This window comes from Psittacula echo (genome assembly GCF_963264785.1).
Source record: "Psittacula echo genome assembly, chromosome: 6".
In the NCBI taxonomy this organism is placed as follows: domain Eukaryota; kingdom Metazoa; phylum Chordata; class Aves; order Psittaciformes; family Psittacidae; genus Psittacula; species Psittacula echo.
In genome coordinates this window covers 55,808,234-55,827,789 of record NC_137743.1, presented here as the reverse complement: position 1 = coordinate 55,827,789, position 19,556 = coordinate 55,808,234, and positions in this window count along the sequence as shown.

Genomic DNA, 19,556 nt, shown 5'->3' with positions numbered 1-19,556 from the left:
CGCCCCCAGCAGCTTGGGTGTCCCACATGAACAAGTGGTGTAAGGTGCAATGTTTTTGCAGTGCCGTACTGCTCTTGGCATGTGTTTTGCAGCCCCAGGATCTCTGGACCTTTAGGCTTTCTGCATCTTTGAACTTAACCCTAACACTAACCCTAAAGTTTTTGAAACCTGAGTACAGTACTGGCGGATTTTCCGCATGAGAAAGGTGCGCAAGGACCAATGTTTGTGCAGTGCCGTACTCCTCCTGGTATGCCTTTTGCAGCCGCAATGTCTCTGGACCTGTAGGCTTTGTGGATCTTTGAACCCTAACCCTAACCCTAACCCTAAACTTTTTGGAAGTCTAATCCTGTGGCTCATGTCTCTACCACCATGGGTGTTCCTCCTGAAAGGTTTTGTAAGGACTACTGTTGGTGAATTGTAGTACTCATCTTGGTATGCCTTTGGCAGCCCCAGTGTCTCTGGACCTGTAGGCTTTGTGGCTTTTTGAAGCCTAAGCCAAGCCCTAACCCCTAACCCCTAATACTGAGGCTTATGTCTTCACCACCATGGGAGTTCCTCATGAGAAAGTTGTTAAAGGACCGATGTTGGTGCAGTGCTGTACTCATCTTGGTATGCCTTTTGCAGCCCCAGTGTCTCTGGACCTGTAGGCTTTGTAGCTCTTTCAACCCTAAGCCTGTCCTGAATGGCACAGGATAATATTGCGTACGCCCCCAGCAGCTTGGGTGTCCCACATGAACAAGTGGTGTAAGGTGCAATGTTTTTGCAGTGCCGTACTCCTCTTGGCATGTGTTTTGCAGCCCCAGGATCTCTGGACCTTTAGGCTTTCTGCATCTTTGAACTTAACCCTAACACTAACCCTAAAGTTTTTGAACCCTGAGTACAGTACTGGCGGATTTTCCGCATGAGAAAGGTGCACAAGGACCAATGTATGTGCAGTGCCGTACTCCTCCTGGTATGCCTTTTGCAGCCGCAATGTCTCTGGACCTGTAGGCTTTGTGGATCTTTGAACCCTAACCCTAACCCTAAACTTTTTGCAAGTCTAATCCTGTGGCTCATGTCTCTACCACCATGGGTGTTCCTCATGAAAGGTTTTGTAAGGACTAATGTTGGTGAATTGTAGTACTCATCTTGGTATGCCTTTGGCAGCCCCAGTGTCTCTGGACCTGTAGGCTTTGTGGCTTTTTGAAGCCTAAGCCAAGCCCTAACCCCTAACCCCTAATACTGAGGCTTATGTCTTCACCACCATGGGAGTTCCTCATGAGAAAGTTGTTAAAGGACCGATGTTGGTGCAGTGCTGTACTCATCTTGGTATGCCTTTTGCAGCCCCAGTGTCTCTGGACCTGTAGGCTTTGTAGCTCTTTCAACCCTAAGCCTGTCCTGAATGGCACAGGATAATATTGCGTACGCCCCCAGCAGCTTGGGTGTCCCACATGAACAAGTGGTGTAAGGTGCAATGTTTTTGCAGTGCCGTACTGCTCTTGGCATGTGTTTTGCAGCCCCAGGATCTCTGGACCTTTAGGCTTTCTGCATCTTTGAACTTAACCCTAACACTAACCCTAAAGTTTTTGAAACCTGAGTACAGTACTGGCGGATTTTCCGCATGAGAAAGGTGCGCAAGGACCAATGTTTGTGCAGTGCCGTACTCCTCCTGGTATGCCTTTTGCAGCCGCAATGTCTCTGGACCTGTAGGCTTTGTGGATCTTTGAACCCTAACCCTAACCCTAACCCTAAACTTTTTGAAAGTCTAATCCTGTGGCTCATGTCTCTACCACCATGGGTGTTCCTCATGAAAGGTTTTGTAAGGACTAATGTTGGTGAATTGTAGTACTCATCTTGGTATGCCTTTTGCAGCCCCAGTGTCTCTGGACCTGTAGGCTTTGTAGCTCTTTCAACCCTAAGCCTGTCCTGAATGGCACAGGATAATATTGCGTACGCCCCCAGCAGCTTGGGTGTCCCACATGAACAAGTGGTGTAAGGTGCAATGTTTTTGCAGTGCCGTACTCCTCTTGGCATGTGTTTTGCAGCCCCAGGATCTCTGGACCTTTAGGCTTTGTGCATCTTTGAACTTAACCCTAACACTAACCCTAAAGTTTTTGAAACCTGAGTACAGTACTGGCGGATTTTCCGCATGAGAAAGGTGCGCAAGGACCAATGTTTGTGCAGTGCCGTACTCCTCCTGGTATGCCTTTTGCAGCCGCAATGTCTCTGGACCTGTAGGCTTTGTGGATCTTTGAACCCTAACCCTAACCCTAACCCTAAACTTTTTGCAAGTCTAATCCTGTGGCTCATGTCTCTACCACCATGGGTGTTCCTCCTGAAAGGTTTTGTAAGGACTAATGTTGGTGAATTGTAGTACTCATCTTGGTATGCCTTTGGCAGCCCCAGTGTCTCTGGACCTGTAGGCTTTGTGGCTTTTTGAAGCCTAAGCCAAGCCCTAACCCCTAACCCCTAATACTGAGGCTTATGTCTTCACCACCATGGGAGTTCCTCATGAGAAAGTTGTTAAAGGACCGATGTTGGTGCAGTGCTGTACTCATCTTGGTATGCCTTTTGCAGCCCCAGTGTCTCTGGACCTGTAGGCTTTGTAGCTCTTTCAACCCTAAGCCTGTCCTGAATGGCACAGGATAATATTGCGTACGCCCCCAGCAGCTTGGGTGTCCCACATGAACAAGTGGTGTAAGGTGCAATGTTTTTGCAGTGCCGTACTGCTCTTGGCATGTGTTTTGCAGGCCCAGGATCTCTGGACCTTTAGGCTTTCTGCATCTTTGAACTTAACCCTAACACTAACCCTAAAGTTTTTGAAACCTGAGTACAGTACTGGCGGATTTTCCGCATGAGAAAGGTGCGCAAGGACCAATGTTTGTGCAGTGCCGTACTCCTCCTGGTATGCCTTTTGCAGCCGCAATGTCTCTGGACCTGTAGGCTTTGTGGATCTTTGAACCCTAACCCTAACCCTAACCCTAAACTTTTTGAAAGTCTAATCCTGTGGCTCATGTCTCTACCACCATGGGTGTTCCTCATGAAAGGTTTTGTAAGGACTAATGTTGGTGAATTGTAGTACTCATCTTGGTATGCCTTTTGCAGCCCCAGTGTCTCTGGACCTGTAGGCTTTGTAGCTCTTTCAACCCTAAGCCTGTCCTGAATGGCACAGGATAATATTGCGTACGCCCCCAGCAGCTTGGGTGTCCCACATGAACAAGTGGTGTAAGGTGCAATGTTTTTGCAGTGCCGTACTCCTCTTGGCATGTGTTTTGCAGCCCCAGGATCTCTGGACCTTTAGGCTTTGTGCATCTTTGAACTTAACCCTAACACTAACCCTAAAGTTTTTGAAACCTGAGTACAGTACTGGCGGATTTTCCGCATGAGAAAGGTGCGCAAGGACCAATGTTTGTGCAGTGCCGTACTCCTCCTGGTATGCCTTTTGCAGCCGCAATGTCTCTGGACCTGTAGGCTTTGTGGATCTTTGAACCCTAACCCTAACCCTAACCCTAAACTTTTTGCAAGTCTAATCCTGTGGCTCATGTCTCTACCACCATGGGTGTTCCTCCTGAAAGGTTTTGTAAGGACTAATGTTGGTGAATTGTAGTACTCATCTTGGTATGCCTTTGGCAGCCCCAGTGTCTCTGGACCTGTAGGCTTTGTGGCTTTTTGAAGCCTAAGCCAAGCCCTAACCCCTAACCCCTAATACTGAGGCTTATGTCTTCACCACCATGGGAGTTCCTCATGAGAAAGTTGTTAAAGGACCGATGTTGGTGCAGTGCTGTACTCATCTTGGTATGCCTTTTGCAGCCCCAGTGTCTCTGGACCTGTAGGCTTTGTAGCTCTTTCATCCCTAACCCTGTCCTGAATGGCACAGGATAATATTGCGTACGCCCCCAGCAGCTTGGGTGTCCCACATGAACAAGTGGTGTAAGGTGCAATGTTTTTGCAGTGCCGTACTGCTCTTGGCATGTGTTTTGCAGCCCCAGGATCTCTGGACCTTTAGGCTTTCTGCATCTTTGAACTTAACCCTAACACTAACCCTAAAGTTTTTGAAACCTGAGTACAGTACTGGCGGATTTTCCGCATGAGAAAGGTGCGCAAGGACCAATGTTTGTGCAGTGCCGTACTCCTCCTGGTATGCCTTTTGCAGCCGCAATGTCTCTGGACCTGTAGGCTTTGTGGATCTTTGAACCCTAACCCTAACCCTAACCCTAAACTTTTTGGAAGTCTAATCCTGTGGCTCATGTCTCTACCACCATGGGTGTTCCTCCTGAAAGGTTTTGTAAGGACTACTGTTGGTGAATTGTAGTACTCATCTTGGTATGCCTTTGGCAGCCCCAGTGTCTCTGGACCTGTAGGCTTTGTGGCTTTTTGAAGCCTAAGCCAAGCCCTAACCCCTAACCCCTAATACTGAGGCTTATGTCTTCACCACCATGGGAGTTCCTCATGAGAAAGTTGTTAAAGGACCGATGTTGGTGCAGTGCTGTACTCATCTTGGTATGCCTTTTGCAGCCCCAGTGTCTCTGGACCTGTAGGCTTTGTAGCTCTTTCAACCCTAAGCCTGTCCTGAATGGCACAGGATAATATTGCGTACGCCCCCAGCAGCTTGGGTGTCCCACATGAACAAGTGGTGTAAGGTGCAATGTTTTTGCAGTGCCGTACTCCTCTTGGCATGTGTTTTGCAGCCCCAGGATCTCTGGACCTTTAGGCTTTCTGCATCTTTGAACTTAACCCTAACACTAACCCTAAAGTTTTTGAACCCTGAGTACAGTACTGGCGGATTTTCCGCATGAGAAAGGTGCACAAGGACCAATGTATGTGCAGTGCCGTACTCCTCCTGGTATGCCTTTTGCAGCCGCAATGTCTCTGGACCTGTAGGCTTTGTGGATCTTTGAACCCTAACCCTAACCCTAAACTTTTTGCAAGTCTAATCCTGTGGCTCATGTCTCTACCACCATGGGTGTTCCTCCTGAAAGGTTTTGTAAGGACTAATGTTGGTGAATTGTAGTACTCATCTTGGTATGCCTTTGGCAGCCCCAGTGTCTCTGGACCTGTAGGCTTTGTGGCTTTTTGAAGCCTAAGCCAAGCCCTAACCCCTAACCCCTAATACTGAGGCTTCTGTCTTCACCACCATGGGAGTTCCTCATGAGAAAGTTGTTAAAGGACCGATGTTGGTGCAGTGCTGTACTCATCTTGGTATGCCTTTTGCAGCCCCAGTGTCTCTGGACCTGTAGGCTTTGTAGCTCTTTCATCCCTAACCCTGTCCTGAATGGCACAGGATAATATTGCGTACGCCCCCAGCAGCTTGGGTGTCCCACATGAACAAGTGGTGTAAGGTGCAATGTTTTTGCAGTGCCGTACTGCTCTTGGCATGTGTTTTGCAGCCCCAGGATCTCTGGACCTTTAGGCTTTCTGCATCTTTGAACTTAACCCTAACACTAACCCTAAAGTTTTTGAAACCTGAGTACAGTACTGGCGGATTTTCCGCATGAGAAAGGTGCACAAGGACCAATGTTTGTGCAGTGCCGTACTCCTCCTGGTATGCCTTTTGCAGCCGCAATGTCTCTGGACCTGTAGGCTTTGTGGATCTTTGAACCCTAACCCTAACCCTAAACTTTTTGCAAGTCTAATCCTGTGGCTCATGTCTCTACCACCATGGGTGTTCCTCCTGAAAGGTTTTGTAAGGACTAATGTTGGTGAATTGTAGTACTCATCTTGGTATGCCTTTGGCAGCCCCAGTGTCTCTGGACCTGTAGGCTTTGTGGCTTTTTGAAGCCTAAGCCAAGCCCTAACCCCTAACCCCTAATACTGAGGCTTATGTCTTCACCACCATGGGAGTTCCTCATGAGAAAGTTGTTAAAGGACCGATGTTGGTGCAGTGCTGTACTCATCTTGGTATGCCTTTTGCAGCCCCAGTGTCTCTGGACCTGTAGGCTTTGTAGCTCTTTCATCCCTAAGCCTCTCCTGAATGGCACAGGATAATATTGCGTACGCCCCCAGCAGCTTGGGTGTCCCACATGAACAAGTGGTGTAAGGTGCAATGTTTTTGCAGTGCCGTACTCCTCTTGGCATGTGTTTTGCAGCCCCAGGATCTCTGGACCTTTAGGCTTTCTGCATCTTTGAACTTAACCCTAACACTAACCCTAAAGTTTTTGAAACCTGAGTACAGTACTGGCGGATTTTCCGCATGAGAAAGGTGCACAAGGACCAATGTATGTGCCGTGCCGTACTCCTCCTGGTATGCCTTTTGCAGCCGCAATGTCTCTGGACCTGTAGGCTTTGTGGATCTTTGAACCCTAACCCTAACCCTAAACTTTTTGCAAGTCTAATCCTGTGGCTCATGTCTCTACCACCATGGGTGTTCCTCCTGAAAGGTTTTGTAAGGACTAATGTTGGTGAATTGTAGTACTCATCTTGGTATGCCTTTGGCAGCCCCAGTGTCTCTGGACCTGTAGGCTTTGTGGCTTTTTGAAGCCTAAGCCAAGCCCTAACCCCTAACCCCTAATACTGAGGCTTATGTCTTCACCACCATGGGAGTTCCTCATGAGAAAGTTGTTAAAGGACCGATGTTGGTGCAGTGCTGTACTCATCTTGGTATGCCTTTTGCAGCCCCAGTGTCTCTGGACCTGTAGGCTTTGTAGCTCTTTCAACCCTAAGCCTGTCCTGAATGGCACAGGATAATATTGCGTACGCCCCCAGCAGCTTGGGTGTCCCACATGAACAAGTGGTGTAAGGTGCAATGTTTTTGCAGTGCCGTACTCCTCTTGGCATGTGTTTTGCAGCCCCAGGATCTCTGGACCTTTAGGCTTTGTGCATCTTTGAACTTAACCCTAACAGTAACCCTAAAGTTTTTGAAACCTGAGTACAGTACTGGCGGATTTTCCGCATGAGAAAGGTGCGCAAGGACCAATGTTTGTGCAGTGCCGTACTCCTCCTGGTATGCCTTTTGCAGCCGCAATGTCTCTGGACCTGTAGGCTTTGTGGATCTTTGAACCCTAACCCTAACCCTAACCCTAAACTTTTTGAAAGTCTAATCCTGTGGCTCATGTCTCTACCCCCATGGGTGTTCCTCCTGAAAGGTTTTGTAAGGACTAATGTTGGTGAATTGTAGTACTCATCTTGGTATGCCTTTTGCAGCCCCAGTGTCTCTGGACCTGTAGGCTTTGTGGCTTTTTGAAGCCTAAGCCAAGCCCTAACCCCTAACCCCTAATACTGAGGCTTCTGTCTTCACCACCATGGGAGTTCCTCATGAGAAAGTTGTTAAAGGACCGATGTTGGTGCAGTGCTGTACTCATCTTGGTATGCCTTTTGCAGCCCCAGTGTCTCTGGACCTGTAGGCTTTGTAGCTCTTTCATCCCTAACCCTGTCCTGAATGGCACAGGATAATATTGCGTACGCCCCCAGCAGCTTGGGTGTCCCACATGAACAAGTGGTGTAAGGTGCAATGTTTTTGCAGTGCCGTACTGCTCTTGGCATGTGTTTTGCAGCCCCAGGATCTCTGGACCTTTAGGCTTTCTGCATCTTTGATCTTAACCCTAACTCTAACCCTAAAGTTTTTGAAACCTGAGTACAGTACTGGCGGATTTTCCGCATGAGAAAGGTGCACAAGGACCAATGTTTGTGCAGTGCCGTACTCCTCCTGGTATGCCTTTTGCAGCCGCAATGTCTCTGGACCTGTAGGCTTTGTGGATCTTTGAACCCTAACCCTAACCCTAACCCTAAACTTTTTGAAAGTCTAATCCTGTGGCTCATGTCTCTACCATCATGGGTGTTCCTCCTGAAAGGTTTTGTAAGGACTAATGTTGGTGAATTGTAGTACTCATCTTGGTATGCCTTTGGCAGCCCCAGTGTCTCTGGACCTGTAGGCTTTGTGGCTTTTTGAAGCCTAAGCCAAGCCCTAACCCCTAACCCCTAATACTGAGGCTTATGTCTTCACCACCATGGGAGTTCCTCATGAGAAAGTTGTTAAAGGACCGATGTTGGTGCAGTGCTGTACTCATCTTGGTATGCCTTTTGCAGCCCCAGTGTCTCTGGACCTGTAGGCTTTGTAGCTCTTTCATCCCTAACCCTGTCCTGAATGGCACAGGATAATATTGCGTACGCCCCCAGCAGCTTGGGTGTCCCACATGAACAAGTGGTGTAAGGTGCAATGTTTTTGCAGTGCCGTACTCCTCTTGGCATGTGTTTTGCAGCCCCAGGATCTCTGGACCTTTAGGCTTTCTGCATCTTTGAACTTAACCCTAACACTAACCCTAAAGTTTTTGAAACCTGAGTACAGTACTGGCGGATTTTCCGCATGAGAAAGGTGCACAAGGACCAATGTATGTGCAGTGCCGTACTCCTCCTGGTATGCCTTTTGCAGCCGCAATGTCTCTGGACCTGTAGGCTTTGTGGATCTTTGAACCCTAACCCTAACCCTAAACTTTTTGCAAGTCTAATCCTGTGGCTCATGTCTCTACCACCATGGGTGTTCCTCCTGAAAGGTTTTGTAAGGACTAACGTTGGTGAATTGTAGTACTCATCTTGGTATGCCTTTGGCAGCCCCAGTGTCTCTGGACCTGTAGGCTTTGTGGCTTTTTGAAGCCTAAGCCAAGCCCTAACCCCTAACCCCTAATACTGAGGCTTATGTCTTCACCACCATGGGAGTTCCTCATGAGAAAGTTGTTAAAGGACCGATGTTGGTGCAGTGCTGTACTCATCTTGGTATGCCTTTTGCAGCCCCAGTGTCTCTGGACCTGTAGGCTTTGTAGCTCTTTCATCCCTAACCCTGTCCTGAATGGCACAGGATAATATTGCGTACGCCCCCAGCAGCTTGGGTGTCCCACATGAACAAGTGGTGTAAGGTGCAATGTTTTTGCAGTGCCGTACTGCTCTTGGCATGTGTTTTGCAGCCCCAGGATCTCTGGACCTTTAGGCTTTGTGCATCTTTGAACTTAACCCTAACACTAACCCTAAAGTTTTTGAAACCTGAGTACAGTACTGGCGGATTTTCCGCATGAGAAAGGTGCACAAGGACCAATGTATGTGCAGTGCCGTACTCCTCCTGGTATGCCTTTTGCAGCCGCAATGTCTCTGGACCTGTAGGCTTTGTGGATCTTTGAACCCTAACCCTAACCCTAAACTTTTTGCAAGTCTAATCCTGTGGCTCATGTCTCTACCACCATGGGTGTTCCTCCTGAAAGGTTTTGTAAGGACTAATGTTGGTGAATTGTAGTACTCATCTTGGTATGCCTTTGGCAGCCCCAGTGTCTCTGGACCTGTAGGCTTTGTGGCTTTTTGAAGCCTAAGCCAAGCCCTAACCCCTAACCCCTAATACTGAGGCTTCTGTCTTCACCACCATGGGAGTTCCTCATGAGAAAGTTGTTAAAGGACCGATGTTGGTGCAGTGCTGTACTCATCTTGGTATGCCTTTTGCAGCCCCAGTGTCTCTGGACCTGTAGGCTTTGTAGCTCTTTCATCCCTAACCCTGTCCTGAATGGCACAGGATAATATTGCGTACGCCCCCAGCAGCTTAGGTGTCCCACATGAACAAGTGGTGTAAGGTGCAATGTTTTTGCAGTGCCGTACTGCTCTTGGCATGTGTTTTGCAGCCCCAGGATCTCTGGACCTTTAGGCTTTCTGCATCTTTGAACTTAACCCTAACTCTAACCCTAAAGTTTTTGAAACCTGAGTACAGTACTGGCGGATTTTCCGCATGAGAAAGGTGCGCAAGGACCAATGTTTGTGCAGTGCCGTACTCCTCCTGGTATGCCTTTTGCAGCCGCAATGTCTCTGGACCTGTAGGCTTTGTGGATCTTTGAACCCTAACCCTAACCCTAACCCTAAACTTTTTGCAAGTCTAATCCTGTGGCTCATGTCTCTACCATCATGGGTGTTCCTCATGAAAGGTTTTGTAAGGACTAATGTTGGTGAATTGTAGTACTCATCTTGGTATGCCTTTGGCAGCCCCAGTGTCTCTGGACCTGTAGGCTTTGTGGCTTTTTGAAGCCTAAGCCAAGCCCTAACCCCTAACCCCTAATACTGAGGCTTATGTCTTCACCACCATGGGAGTTCCTCATGAGAAAGTTGTTAAAGGACCGATGTTGGTGCAGTGCTGTACTCATCTTGGTATGCCTTTTGCAGCCCCAGTGTCTCTGGACCTGTAGGCTTTGTAGCTCTTTCATCCCTAACCCTGTCCTGAATGGCACAGGATAATATTGCGTACGCCCCCAGCAGCTTGGGTGTCCCACATGAACAAGTGGTGTAAGGTGCAATGTTTTTGCAGTGCCGTACTGCTCTTGGCATGTGTTTTGCAGCCCCAGGATCTCTGGACCTTTAGGCTTTGTGCATCTTTGAACTTAACCCTAACAGTAACCCTAAAGTTTTTGAAACCTGAGTACAGTACTGGCGGATTTTCCGCATGAGAAAGGTGCACAAGGACCAATGTATGTGCAGTGCCGTACTCCTCCTGGTATGCCTTTTGCAGCCGCAATGTCTCTGGACCTGTAGGCTTTGTGGATCTTTGAACCCTAACCCTAACCCTAACCCTAAACTTTTTGAAAGTCTAATCCTGTGGCTCATGTCTCTACCACCATGGGTGTTCCTCCTGAAAGGTTTTGTAAGGACTAATGTTGGTGAATTGTAGTACTCATCTTGGTATGCCTTTGGCAGCCCCAGTGTCTCTGGACCTGTAGGCTTTGTGGCTTTTTGAAGCCTAAGCCAAGCCCTAACCCCTAACCCCTAATACTGAGGCTTATGTCTTCACCACCATGGGAGTTCCTCATGAGAAAGTTGTTAAAGGACCGATGTTGGTGCAGTGCTGTACTCATCTTGGTATGCCTTTTGCAGCCCCAGTGTCTCTGGACCTGTAGGCTTTGTAGCTCTTTCAACCCTAAGCCTGTCCTGAATGGCACAGGACAATATTGCGTACGCCCCCAGCAGCTTGGGTGTCCCACATGAACAAGTGGTGTAAGGTGCAATGTTTTTGCAGTGCCGTACTGCTCTTGGCATGTGTTTTGCAGCCCCAGGATCTCTGGACCTTTAGGCTTTGTGCATCTTTGAACTTAACCCTAACGCTAACCCTAAAGTTTTTGAAACCTGAGTACAGTACTGGCGGATTTTCCGCATGAGAAAGGTGCACAAGGACCAATGTTTGTGCAGTGCCGTACTCCTCCTGGTATGCCTTTTGCAGCCGCAATGTCTCTGGACCTGTAGGCTTTGTGGATCTTTGAACCCTAACCCTAACCCTAACCCTAAACTTTTTGAAAGTCTAATCCTGTGGCTCATGTCTCTACCACCATGGGTATTCCTCATGAAAGGTTTTGTAAGGACTAATGTTGGTGAATTGTAGTACTCATCTTGGTATGCCTTTGGCAGCCCCAGTGTCTCTGGACCTGTAGGCTTTGTGGCTTTTTGAAGCCTAAGCCAAGCCCTAACCCCTAACCCCTAATACTGAGGCTTCTGTCTTCACCACCATGGGAGTTCCTCATGAGAAAGTTGTTAAAGGACCGATGTTGGTGCAGTGCTGTACTCATCTTGGTATGCCTTTTGCAGCCCCAGTGTCTCTGGACCTGTAGGCTTTGTAGCTCTTTCAACCCTAACCCTGTCCTGAATGGCACAGGATAATATTGCGTACGCCCCCAGCAGCTTGGGTGTCCCACATGAACAAGTGGTGTAAGGTGCAATGTTTTTGCAGTGCCGTACTGCTCTTGGCATGTGTTTTGCAGCCCCAGGATCTCTGGACCTTTAGGCTTTCTGCATCTTTGAACTTAACCCTAACACTAACCCTAAAGTTTTTGAAACCTGAGTACAGTACTGGCGGATTTTCCGCATGAGAAAGGTGCGCAAGGACCAATGTTTGTGCAGTGCCGTACTCCTCCTGGTATGCCTTTTGCAGCCGCAATGTTTCTGGACCTGTAGGCTTTGTGGATCTTTGAACCCTAACCCTAACCCTAACCCTAAACTTTTTGCAAGTCTAATCCTGTGGCTCATGTCTCTACCATCATGGGTGTTCCTCATGAAAGGTTTTGTAAGGACTAATGTTGGTGAATTGTAGTACTCATCTTGGTATGCCTTTGGCAGCCCCAGTGTCTCTGGACCTGTAGGCTTTGTGGCTTTTTGAAGCCTAAGCCAAGCCCTAACCCCTAACCCCTAATACTGAGGCTTCTGTCTTCACCACCATGGGAGTTCCTCATGAGAAAGTTGTTAAAGGACCGATGTTGGTGCAGTGCTGTACCCATCTTGGTATGCCTTTTGCAGCCCCAGTGTCTCTGGACCTGTAGGCTTTGTAGCTCTTTCAACCCTAAGCCTGTCCTGAATGGCACAGGATAATATTGCGTACGCCCCCAGCAGCTTGGGTGTCCCACATGAACAAGTGGTGTAAGGTGCAATGTTTTTGCAGTGCCGTACTGCTCTTGGCATGTGTTTTGCAGCCCCAGGATCTCTGGACCTTTAGGCTTTCTGCATCTTTGAACTTAACCCTAACGCTAACCCTAAAGTTTTTGAAACCTGAGTACAGTACTGGCGGATTTTCCGCATGAGAAAGGTGCGCAAGGACCAATGTTTGTGCAGTGCCGTACTCCTCCTGGTATGCCTTTTGCAGCCGCAATGTCTCTGGACCTGTAGGCTTTGTGGATCTTTGAACCCTAACCCTAACCCTAACCCTAAACTTTTTGAAAGTCTAATCCTGTGGCTCATGTCTCTACCACCATGGGTGTTCCTCCTGAAAGGTTTTGTAAGGACTAATGTTGGTGAATTGTAGTACTCATCTTGGTATGCCTTTGGCAGCCCCAGTGTCTCTGGACCTGTAGGCTTTGTGGCTTTTTGAAGCCTAAGCCAAGCCCTAACCCCTAACCCCTAATACTGAGGCTTATGTCTTCACCACCATGGGACTTCCTCATGAGAAAGTTGTTAAAGGACCTATGTTGGTGCAGTGCTGTACTCATCTTGGTATGCCTTTTGCAGCCCCAGTGTCTCTGGACCTGTAGGCTTTGTAGCTCTTTCAACCCTAAGCCTGTCCTGAATGGCACAGGATAATATTGCGTACGCCCCCAGCAGCTTGGGTGTCCCACATGAACAAGTGGTGTAAGGTGCAATGTTTTTGCAGTGCCGTACTGCTCTTGGCATGTGTTTTGCAGCCCCAGGATCTCTGGACCTTTAGGCTTTCTGCATCTTTGAACTTAACCCTAACACTAACCCTAAAGTTTTTGAAACCTGAGTACAGTACTGGCGGATTTTCCGCATGAGAAAGGTGCGCAAGGACCAATGTTTGTGCAGTGCCGTACTCCTCCTGGTATGCCTTTTGCAGCCGCAATGTCTCTGGACCTGTAGGCTTTGTGGATCTTTGAACCCTAACCCTAACCCTAACCCTAAACTTTTTGAAAGTCTAATCCTGTGGCTCATGTCTCTACCACCATGGGTGTTCCTCATGAAAGGTTTTGTAAGGACTAATGTTGGTGAATTGTAGTACTCATCTTGGTATGCCTTTCGCAGCCCCAGTGTCTCTGGACCTGTAGGCTTTGTGGCTTTTTGAAGCCTAAGCCAAGCCCTAACCCCTAACCCCTAATACTGAGGCTTATGTCTTCACCACCATGGGAGTTCCTCATGAGAAAGTTGTTAAAGGACCTATGTTGGTGCAGTGCTGTACTCATCTTGGTATGCCTTTTGCAGCCCCAGTGTCTCTGGACCTGTAGGCTTTGTAGCTCTTTCAACCCTAAGCCTGTCCTGAATGGCACAGGATAATATTGCGTACGCCCCCAGCAGCTTGGGTGTCCCACATGAACAAGTGGTGTAAGGTGCAATGTTTTTGCAGTGCCGTACTGCTCTTGGCATGTGTTTTGCAGCCCCAGGATCTCTGGACCTTTAGGCTTTCTGCATCTTTGAACTTAACCCTAACTCTAACCCTAAAGTTTTTGAAACCTGAGCACAGTACTGGCGGATTTTCCGCATGAGAAAGGTGCGCAAGGACCAATGTTTGTGCAGTGCCGTACTCCTCCTGGTATGCCTTTTGCAGCCGCAATGTCTCTGGACCTGTAGGCTTTGTGGATCTTTGAACCCTAACCCTAACCCTAACCCTAAACTTTTTGGAAGTCTAATCCTGTGGCTCATGTCTCTACCACCATGGGTGTTCCTCATGAAAGGTTTTGTAAGGACTAATGTTGGTGAATTGTAGTACTCATCTTGGTATGCCTTTGGCAGCCCCAGTGTCTCTGGACCTGTAGGCTTTGTGGCTTTTTGAAGCCTAAGCCAAGCCCTAACCCCTAACCCCTAATACTGAGGCTTATGTCTTCACCACCATGGGAGTTCCTCATGAGAAAGTTGTTAAAGGACCGATGTTGGTGCAGTGCTGTACCCATCTTGGTATGCCTTTTGCAGCCCCAGTGTCTCTGGACCTGTAGGCTTTGTAGCTCTTTCAACCCTAAGCCTGTCCTGAATGGCACAGGATAATATTGCGTACGCCCCCAGCAGCTTGGGTGTCCCACATGAACAAGTGGTGTAAGGTGCAATGTTTTTGCAGTGCCGTACTCCTCTTGGCATGTGTTTTGCAGCCCCAGGATCTCTGGACCTTTAGGCTTTGTGCATCTTTGAACTTAACCCTAACGCTAACCCTAAAGTTTTTGAAACATGAGTACAGTACTGGCGGATTTTCCGCATGAGAAAGGTGCGCAAGGACCAATGTTTGTGCAGTGCCGTACTCCTCCTGGTATGCCTTTTGCAGCCGCAATGTCTCTGGACCTGTAGGCTTTGTGGATCTTTGAACCCTAACCCTAACCCTAACCCTAAACTTTTTGAAAGTCTAATCCTGTGGCTCATGTCTCTACCATCATGGGTGTTCCTCATGAAAGGTTTTGTAAGGACTAATGTTGGTGAATTGTAGTACTCATCTTGGTATGCCTTTGGCAGCCCCAGTGTCTCTGGACCTGTAGGCTTTGTGGCTTTTTGAAGCCTAAGCCAAGCCCTAACCCCTAACCCCTAATACTGAGGCTTCTGTCTTCACCACCATGGGAGTTCCTCATGAGAAAGTTGTTAAAGGACCGATGTTGGTGCAGTGCTGTACTCATCTTGGTATGCCTTTTGCAGCCCCAGTGTCTCTGGACCTGTAGGCTTTGTAGCTCTTTCAACCCTAAGCCTGTCCTGAATGGCACAGGATAATATTGCGTACGCCCCCAGCAGCTTGGGTGTCCCACATGAACAAGTGGTGTAAGGTGCAATGTTTTTGCAGTGCCGTACTGCTCTTGGCATGTGTTTTGCAGCCCCAGGATCTCTGGACCTTTAGGCTTTCTGCATCTTTGAACTTAACCCTAACACTAACCCTAAAGTTTTTGAAACCTGAGTACAGTACTGGCGGATTTTCCGCATGAGAAATGTGGGCAAGGACCAATGTTTGTGCAGTGCCGTACTCCTCCTGGTATGCCTTTTGCAGCCGCAATGTCTCTGGACCTGTAGGCTTTGTGGATCTTTGAACCCTAACCCTAACCCTAACCCTAAACTTTTTGGAAGTCTAATCCTGTGGCTCATGTCTCTACCCCCATGGGTGTTCCTCCTGAAAGGTTTTGTAAGGACTAATGTTGGTGAATTGTAGTACTCATCTTGGTATGCCTTTTGCAGCCCCAGTGTCTCTGGACCTGTAGGCTTTGTGGCTTTTTGAAGCCTAAGCCAAGCCCTAACCCCTAACCCCTAATACTGAGGCTTATGTCTTCACCACCATGGGAGTTCCTCATGAGAAAGTTGTTAAAGGACCGATGTTGGTGCAGTGCTGTACTCATCTTGGTATGCCTTTTGCAGCCCCAGTGTCTCTGGACCTGTAGGCTTTGTAGGTCTTTCAACCCTAAGCCTGTCCTGAATGGCACAGGATAATATTACGTACGCCCCCAGCAGCTTGGGTGTCCCACATGAACAAGTGGTGTAAGGTGCAATGTTTTTGCAGTGCCGTACTCCTCTTGGCATGTGTTTTGCAGCCCCGGGATCTCTGGACCTTTAAGCTTTGTGCATCTTTGAACTTAACCCTAAATCTAACCCTAAAGTTTTGGAAACCTGAGTACAGTACTGGCGGATTTTCCGCATGAGAAAGGTGCGCAAGGACCAATGTTTGTGCAGTGCCGTACTCCTCCTGGTATGCCTTTTGCAGCCGCAATGTCTCTGGACCTGTAGGCTTTGTGGATCTTTGAACCCTAACCCTAACCCTAAACTTTTTGAAAGTCTAATCCTGTGGCTCATGTCTCTACCACCATGGGTGTTCCTCATGAAAGGTTTTGTAAGGACTAATGTTGGTGAATTGTAGTACTCATCTTGGTATGCCTTTGGCAGCCCCAGTGTCTCTGGACCTGTAGGCTTTGTGGCTTTTTGAAGCCTAAGCCAAGCCCTAACCCCTAACCCCTAATACTGAGGCTTATGTCTTCACCACCATGGGAGTTCCTCATGAGAAAGTTGTTAAAGGACCGATGTTGGTGCAGTGCTGTACTCATCTTGGTATGCCTTTTGCAGCCCCAGTGTCTCTGGACCTGTAGGCTTTGTAGCTCTTTCAACGCTAAGCCTGTCCTGAATGACACAGGATAATATTGCGTACGCCCCCAGCAGCTTGGGTGTCCCACATGAACAAGTGGTGTAAGGTGCAATGTTTTTGCAGTGCCGTACTCCTCTTGGCATGTGTTTTGCAGCCCCAGGATCTCTGGACCTTTAGGCTTTGTGCATCTTTGAACTTAACCCTAACTCTAACCCTAAAGTTTTTGAAACCTGAGTACAGTACTGGCGGATTTTCCGCATGAGAAAGGTGCGCAAGGACCAATGTTTGTGCAGTGCCGTACTCCTCCTGGTATGCCTTTTGCAGCCGCAATGTCTCTGGACCTGTAGGCTTTGTGGATCTTTGAACCCTAACCCTAACCCTAAACTTTTTGCAAGTCTAATCCTGTGGCTCATGTCTCTACCCCCATGGGTGTTCCTCCTGAAAGGTTTTGTAAGGACTACTGTTGGTGAATTGTAGTACTCATCTTGGTATGCCTTTTGCAGCCCCAGTGTCTCTGGACCTGTAGGCTTTGTGGCTTTTTGAAGCCTAAGCCAAGCCCTAACCCCTAACCCCTAATACTGAGGCTTATGTCTTCACCACCATGGGAGTTCCTCATGAGAAAGTTGTTAAAGGACCTATGTTGGTGCAGTGCTGTACTCATCTTGGTATGCCTTTTGCAGCCCCAGTGTCTCTGGACCTGTAGGCTTTGTAGCTCTTTCAACCCTAAGCCTGTCCTGAATGGCACAGGATAATATTGCGTACGCCCCCAGCAGCTTGGGTGTCCCACATGAACAAGTGGTGTAAGGTGCAATGTTTTTGCAGTGCCGTACTCCTCTTGGCATGTGTTTTGCAGCCCCAGGATCTCTGGACCTCTAGGCTTTGTGCATCTTTGAACTTAACCCTAACACTAACCCTAAAGTTTTTGAAACCTGAGTACAGTACTGGCGGATTTTCCGCATGAGAAAGGTGTGCAAGGACCAATGTTTGTGCAGTGCCGTACTCCTCCTGGTATGCCTTTTGCAGCCGCAATGTCTCTGGACCTGTAGGCTTTGTGGATCTTTGAACCCTAACCCTAACCCTAACCCTAAATTTTTTGAAAGTCTAATCCTGTGGCTCATGTCTCTACCACCATGGGTGTTCCTCCTGAAAGGTTTTGTAAGGACTAATGTTGGTGAATTGTAGTACTCATCTTGGTATGCCTTTGGCAGCCCCAGTGTCTCTGGACCTGTAGGCTTTGTGGCTTTTTGAAGCCTAAGCCAAGCCCTAACCCCTAACCCCTAATACTGAGGCTTATGTCTTCACCACCATGGCAGTTCCTCATGAGAAAGTTGTTAAAGGACCGATGTTGGTGCAGTGCTGTACTCATCTTGGTATGCCTTTTGCAGCCCCAGTGTCTCTGGACCTGTAGGCTTTGTAGCTCTTTCAACGCTAAGCCTGTCCTGAATGGCACAGGATAATATTACATACGCCCCCAGCAGCTTGGGTGTCCCACATGAACAAGTGGTGTAAGGTGCAATGTTTTTGCAGTGCCGTACTGCTCTTGGCATGTGTTTTGCAGCCCCAGGATCTCTGGACCTTTAGGCTTTCTGCATCTTTGAACTTAACCCTAACACTAGCCCTAAAGTTTTTGAAACCTGAGTACAGTACTGGCGGATTTTCCGCATGAGAAAGGTGCGCAAGGACCAATGTTTGTGCAGTGCCGTACTCCTCCTGGTATGCCTTTTGCAGCCGCAATGTCTCTGGACCTGTAGGCTTTGTGGATCTTTGAACCCTAACCCTAACCCTAAACTTTTTGCAAGTCTAATCCTGTGGCTCATGTCTCTACCACCATGGGTGTTCCTCCTGAAAGGTTTTGTAAGGACTACTGTTGGTGAATTGTAGTACTCATCTTGGTATGCCTTTTGCAGCCCCAGTGTCTCTGGACCTGTAGGCTTTGTGGCTTTTTGAAGCCTAAGCCAAGCCCTAACCCCTAACCCCTAATACTGAGGCTTATGTCTTCACCACCATGGGAGTTCCTCATGAGAAAGTTGTTAAAGGACCGATGTTGGTGCAGTGCTGTACTCATCTTGGTATGCCTTTTGCAGCCCCAGTGTCTCTGGACCTGTAGGCTTTGTAGCTCTTTCAACCCTAAGCCTGTCCTGAATGGCACAGGATAATATTGCGTACGCCCCCAGCAGCTTGGGTGTCCCATATGAACAAGTGGTGTAAGGTGCAATGTTTTTGCAGTGCCGTACTCCTCTTGGCATGTGTTTTGCAGCCCCAGGATCTCTGGACCTTTAGGCTTTGTGCATCTTTGAACTTAACCCTAACACTAACCCTAAAGTTTTTGAAACCTGAGTACAGTACTGGCGGATTTTCCGCATGAGAAAGGTGCGCAAGGACCAATGTTTGTGCAGTGCCGTACTCCTCCTGGTATGCCTTTTGCAGCCGCAATGTCTCTGGACCTGTAGGCTTTGTGGATCTTTGAACCCTAACCCTAACCCTAACCCTAAACTTTTTGCAAGTCTAATCCTGTGGCTCATGTCTCTACCCCCATGGGTGTTCCTCCTGAAAGGTTTTGTAAGGACTAATGTTGGTGAATTGTAGTACTCATCTTGGTATGCCTTTTGCAGCCCCAGTGTCTCTGGACCTGTAGGCTTTGTGGCTTTTTGAAGCCTAAGCCAAGCCCTAACCCCTAACCCCTAATACTGAGGCTTATGTCTTCACCACCATGGGAGTTCCTCATGAGAAAGTTGTTAAAGGACCGATGTTGGTGCAGTGCTGTACTCATCTTGGTATGCCTTTTGCAGCCCCAGTGTCTCTGGACCTGTAGGCTTTGTAGCTCTTTCAACCCTAAGCCTGTCCTGAATGGCACAGGATAATATTGCGTACGCCCCCAGCAGCTTGGGTGTCCCACATGAACAAGTGGTGTAAGGTGCAATGTTTTTGCAGTGCCGTACTCCTCTTGGCATGTGTTTTGCAGCCCCGGGATCTCTGGACCTTTAAGCTTTGTGCATCTTTGAACTTAACCCTAACACTAGCCCTAAAGTTTTTGAAACCTGAGTACAGTACTGGCGGATTTTCCGCATGAGAAAGGTGCGCAAGGGCCAATGTT